We start from the raw sequence: 6000 nt of genomic DNA on the forward strand, positions 1-6000 counted from the left end.
AAGCCTGCGAATGCAGGTGAAGGATACCAGTTGTGCCAGTATAACCAGTTACAGAATCTGGGTTTAGGCCAGGTCTAATTGAAAACAGCGGTTAATGGAGTCAGTGCCCTTAGGAAGGAATATTATTTTCAGTGCACAGATGGGGAAAATGAGGCCAAGAAGCATTAAATGGTTGCCCACCAGCAAGAGGTAAAGGCAGGGACAAACCCGGGAGCCCTGAACCCATGCTAACGCTTGTGGCACCAGCCCCAAAACCCCAAGGGACCTGCCAGGGCAGGGAGCACAGCAATGCAGAGCCCAGAAATTAAAACCCAGACAGAAACGAGCGGCAGAAACAAACTGAAAAAAGGAGTATTTTCCCCCAGGTTTGATGCCAACATCATCCTGGGGTTGCTGCTAAGGCAAGAGCGAGGTCCTTGTCCCTGGGACGCTTTGTGCCCGACCTGCTCTGAACACGCCCCTGGCGACAAAACGCATCACGGTGCTTCGCGGCACACAGAGACATTTGCCAGAGCCAGCGCCGTGCCCGCGGGGGCAGCAGCCAGCAGCGTGGCAATGCCGGTGCGTCCCCGGAGCGGCTACGTCACGGTGCGCCCGCGGGAGCTGCCGGGGAGGGCAGGGAAGGACAAGGCGGTGGGATTTTTGGAAGCAGGTCTGGTGGGTCCCTTGCGCTTCAGCCAGCAACGCTTTTGGAGGATGCGTGAGACGCTCTGCCAAGCTGCACGTCTCCCGCTGCTTTTTCCTCTTCCAAGACCCTCGCAGCCCTCCGTGATGGGGGCACGGACCCTGGGCCGGCAGGATGCCATGCCAAGACGGTGACCTGGTCCCATCGAGTTTATACCCAGAGCCCGGGGGACCTCAGCTTCATCGCAGCACAAAAGCCACCGATCCCAGCGAAGGGCACCCAGGGCCCGCGGGCCACATGTCCGGTGGTGCCGGGGCGGCCGGTTTGGACCTCTCCCTCTGCTCCCAGCTCCGCAGCCATCTCCCAGTTCCCCTGGAGCCGCTTCTGGCAAAGTGGGAAGGGGGGGAGGAGCTGGGACACTTCCCAGGGAGACATTGCACCGCAGCGGTCATTAAAAATCTTCCCAGGCCCCCAACTCCCTCATTCAGCCAGACAACCATCAATCTACAAATTATTTTAAAGCACCATGCCAGAGCGGAAGGTTGATTTATGCCTTACAAGGCTCGAGCTATTTTCATTTGTCTGATTTATTAACGTTACATAAAATTACAGAGAGCTGCTGATTTACTAGCGGCAGATCCTCGCTGCTCATGCTCTCTCCCGGGATTCGGGGGTACCTGCTCCCAGTGACAAGATCAAAAGCGCACCGACTCCTAACAGGGACAAGCTTTCTGCTCACGTGCTTTCGGAAAGCAAAGCCCTTCTGCTTCCAGAAATTGGCAGTTTGCCTCTTGGAAATGGGTCTCCTGTTTATAAAAAGCTTGCACCGCGTTTCTGGAGGAGTTGATGCCTGTAAAGATGCAAAAACTGGGGAAGGAGCATGTGGAACAAGCCTTAGTCTTGGTTTTAGCAATGACAGACTCCCTGAGTTGTCACATGTGAAATATCTGAGCCGCACCGTCCCCTCCCCAGCCCGAGTGAAGCCTCTGGTTTCAGTAACAGCAGTGGAGGGGGTGCAGGGTGGTGCGGGGGCCCGGGACCCCCCCCTCAGCCTCCACCGAGAGCACAAAAGGAGTTTAACAGCTTCATCTCCCACATCTGGTTGTGCTTAAAATTCGTGTAGCTAATAGGGCTTTTTCCAGCCCAGCGCAAGCAGAAGGCTGGAGCCGGGGGCTGCGCTGCTGGCGGCTGGGGAGCGTCCCCTGTCCCGAGCATCCCCGCTCCCGTTTGCAATTAAACCCAGCTCCTCCTCCCCGGCGAGAGGTGAAACTGCCTCAGTTCCCTTCCCTTCCGCCACGGAGGGGAAGAAATAACCACGGGCCATCTGCTTCGCTCCCCCAGAGGTTCAAGACCTCCGGTCCCCCCTTTGCAGAAGGGGAGCAGCACGGCGGGCAAGCCACGAGCCCCAGGGCATCGCCCCCAGCCCGAGGACCCCGCTCGCACCGAACCGGGCAGAGATGGAGAAGGCAGAGGGTCCATTAGCAGCTTTATTTACTTAAAGCACCCCCCGGGGTTAAACACGACGATTCAAGGATCCCAGTCCAGCCCGAGGAGGGTCCTCGTGGGCTTATCTCTGCTGTGAGGCAGCGGAGGGGAGCAGGGAGAGGACTTCCAGGACCTCTGTTTAGTCCATTTGTATAAGGAAAATCATAATTCAGCCCTAAGATCTTACCCCAGGGGAAATGTGTCCCCTTAATTAAAAAAAAAAGTCCCATGACTATGAGAATGGTCTGGGGATGAGCTGCCTGCATGGACCCAGCAGAGCGGCTGCTGCCACCAGGCTCGGCGCTGCCACCGATGCCGGCCTCGGCTGGGGGTCCAGCTGCAGGGTTTAATCCCCCCGAACGCCCGATTTAGCAACAGTGGCTGCAGAACCGGGGCCGCGCTCTGCACGCACAAAGGGGAAAGATTTATCTTGAGAGGCTAAATCCACTTAGAGGAGCTTTAGGGGCCATAAATTGATTGCTCAGGGGACACCGCGGCGGCAACAGGAAACAGCTCCATATTTACTGAGGTTTCTGTGTTTTTTCTGCGTCACGAACCGTGCTCACTGAGCAGGCATATGGGTCTGAAACCACAATCAAAGCCCACGCTCGCGGGTGGGATTAAAAGGAGGTGGTTGGACCCTCTGCAAAGGGGGACCCGGCATCTCCGTGGCCGTGCCGGCCCCCATCCACACTGCCAACAACTGCCAGTTTCAGGGCAAGATGTGAAGTGAAACCCTCATCAAAGGCAGGGAGAATCGTGGCTCTCCCTGCAGCTTGCTACACCCCAAGACCGCTTCCAGCGTCCCCATGAGCTGCATGTTCCACGGCCGCCCCTCGGCAGCGTTGGGTGCTTGGAAATAGGAGCTGGGAGTAGGAGCAAAAGCAAGAGGCACGAAAGCTGCACCAGGCACAGAGAAATAACACTCCGAGTCACCCCCCGCTTCCGAAGAACTGCATCCTGACTAAAACTAGTGGAGCAAAATACCAAAGAATCAGCAACTCTGCCTTTTTCTCTCCTTTCACCCACCTGACTCCTGTCTTCTTTCTAGCCCTATTCCTTATTTTCAGCCAACAAGACATTTGTGTCTGAAGTGAGAAACGGAGATTTTCTCCTGAAGGGTTTGGTTCCATGTAGCTGCCGGGCAAAACTCGCCAGGACGGGGCTTCCCTCAGCACTGCCGTAGCAGAGAGAACCCCAGGAGGTCAAACACAACCGTGCATCCCTAGAGCAATGTCAGCACAACCCCACTCCGACCCATTCCTTTGCAGAATATAAAGTATCATTTAAAAAAAAAAGGCACTAATTTTCCCTGCACCAGTTTTTTTCCAGGGGCCAGAAATTCCTCTGCACAAGTGGCCTCATGGCCAGTAAACACCAGCCGAGCACCTCTGGCTCCGCGTGTTAAACAGAGCGGAGCGACATGAGCAACGGCTGCGCTTAAGGGTGGGCGCGGAGGGGGCCAAGTGCAGGGATGGGGGCTCGCAGCACATTCCTCCCTGCGACACGGGCACGGGGTGCGAGTTAACGCTGAGTCTCAGAGGGGCTTCATTTAAGCGTGTGCTTAAAGATGTGGAGAGCCGAGGCAGGAGAAGGGGACGGGATACCAGAGCATCCCACATGGGCGATAGAAAAGCCCCTGGAAAATGCTGCAGAACTCCAGAGCATCCTCTGCACGTTGCACCCAGCGCCTGGTGGGGCACCCTGCCCTCCGGAGCAGCAATCGGGGGGGGGTTTCAACTTAAGATACGTATCAAAATTTTGTAATTAAAGGCTAGTTCACCCCTTGCATTTAACCCAGGCGGTTTCTAAACACTCACAGCCCACTTCCCTGCACCAAGGCGAAGCCCCAACGGGAGCACAATGGAGTCTTGTTTCTGGTAACCCGAGATGCCTTCGTCCCAGCTCTTTAATTTTAGACTCCAACGCGCTTGCATTCCTCAGCACTACAATGGCAGATATTTATACTCTGGAATGCAGAGCCCAGTGCTAATTTAACAGGGCTGGGTAACCCAGGGCTGCTCTCCAAGCTGGGCTCTCGTGGAGACAAAGTTGGACCAGGCAGGGTTTTATGGGTTTACAAATCTTTACATTTGTTCGCTGGCCCCCTTGGATCCCCATAAAAGTTAAATGATGCTCCCTGTGAAGGCAGCAGCCACCTCGCCGGGCAGATGGACAAGCCAGCTGCGTTGGATGGGAGAGGGTGGCATGACCACGGCCGGCCACGGCCCGAGGAACAGGCTTCTACCTCTAACAAGGGGCCATGTGGAGAGGTTCAAAACCCGCAATGGTTCATCTGGACCTGAGTCTGTCTTCTGGGCACAGGAGAGAGCTGCCCAGGCGTGCAGAGCAGGAGGGACCTGCAGAGGCTGTGTTAGCTCATGGCACAGGACCTCTTGCTCGAGCTGACGTGATTGTGGAGGGTTCCGTGTCCCAGGTCTGCTGAAATGCCAAAAAAAAGAGGCCCTTTTACAACCCTCAGCATGACATGACTCTCCTGGTAAGTGTTTTCCACTATTGACCTGAGGAAGGACCTTCTGGCTGGGCCACACCAGCCGCTCGAGCTGGTCCAAAGGGGTCACCTCCCTCGGGCCACCGTGGCAGGTGGGATCTCAGGCTGTTCCTCCTGATGACCTATGACATCTGGGGAAATGAGGAAAGTGCCCTTGCAGTCTCCTCAACGTGGCCGGTGAGGCTGGAGATGCTACAGGACCCTCACAGCAGATTCATCTTTGCTTTTCCTTCTGCCACGCCTCCATTCTCCCAATCAATAGATGAGGACGAAGATTTCTTTGGGTGCTGGTGCGCTGGTGGACATCCCTGCCTGGAGGCCTGCCCCTGAACAAGGATGCTGAAGGACAACGACGGCAAACCCCAAGGGGGCCTCAGCAATCCCCATTTCGGAATCGCGGAGGTGGGCGCCGCGCGGCGTTACCCACGCGTGCAGGGACGAAGCCACGCTGACGCCTGCAAAGTGGTCCCAACTTCACTGGGTCGCGGGGACGGCAGCTAATTGAGAGAGGAGCAGTATTAGCAGATAAGGGAAGGGGTCAGCACTGCAAAGCTAAATCCTTGACCTGTTATTTAAAAGGTCAGGCAGAGTTCAATAGACTACTCCAGGTCAATTCACTCAATTAAAATATTAAAAGTTCGAGGCAGGAGCACAGAGATGGAGGTTATTCCCCTCTTCTCCTCACAGAGGGAGAGAGATTAGGGATTATGTCGGGGGGTCCTCGTGGGCAAAGGGACATGCAATGAGAGGAGAGGAGCAGAGGTTTATTCCCAAATCAGATGACTGTAAGACAAAGTCTCTGGCCACATCCAACGCTACAGAATCCAGCATTTATCAGAGCTTACCCTGGACCTGGGAGCCCAGACTCTGAAGATGGCACTAGGGATAAGCGAGGGAAATCCGTGAAACCACCACCTCCAGCCAACGTGTCCCACCACCAGCCCTTGGGATGGGAAGACCCCGCTCCCACCCCCACCACTGCTCAGCACTATTGAGGAAACAGAAATCTCATCCTGGCCAAGGTCCTCCTCGGTACCCTCTCTGGCTAAAAGAAGGCTGGGATTTGGGCTGCGCTGGCAGAAAATTGGTGCAAAAGGTGATGGGGAGGTGGTTCTGCTTCCGAACCGAAGGGCCAGTGCTGCCCACACGGCACCGCCGTGGACAAGCATCGCCTGAAGAGTGGCCGTACCCACCTGTGTTGGTGTCTGGGGGGAGAAGGATTCCCAGGAGCTATGGGTTGGTTTGTGCCTGCATGGGTTTGGGGGCTTTTCTGCTGATGGTGGCCAGGATGCTTGGCCACGGCACAGCCGGAGCTCACAGGAGGTGTCCAGGCTCCTGGCACTGTACGTAGCCCACTCATACCCACATCAAAAGTACT

This window comes from Phalacrocorax aristotelis, chromosome 26 (genome assembly GCF_949628215.1).
Source record: "Phalacrocorax aristotelis chromosome 26, bGulAri2.1, whole genome shotgun sequence".
In the NCBI taxonomy this organism is placed as follows: Eukaryota; Metazoa; Chordata; class Aves; order Suliformes; family Phalacrocoracidae; genus Phalacrocorax; species Phalacrocorax aristotelis.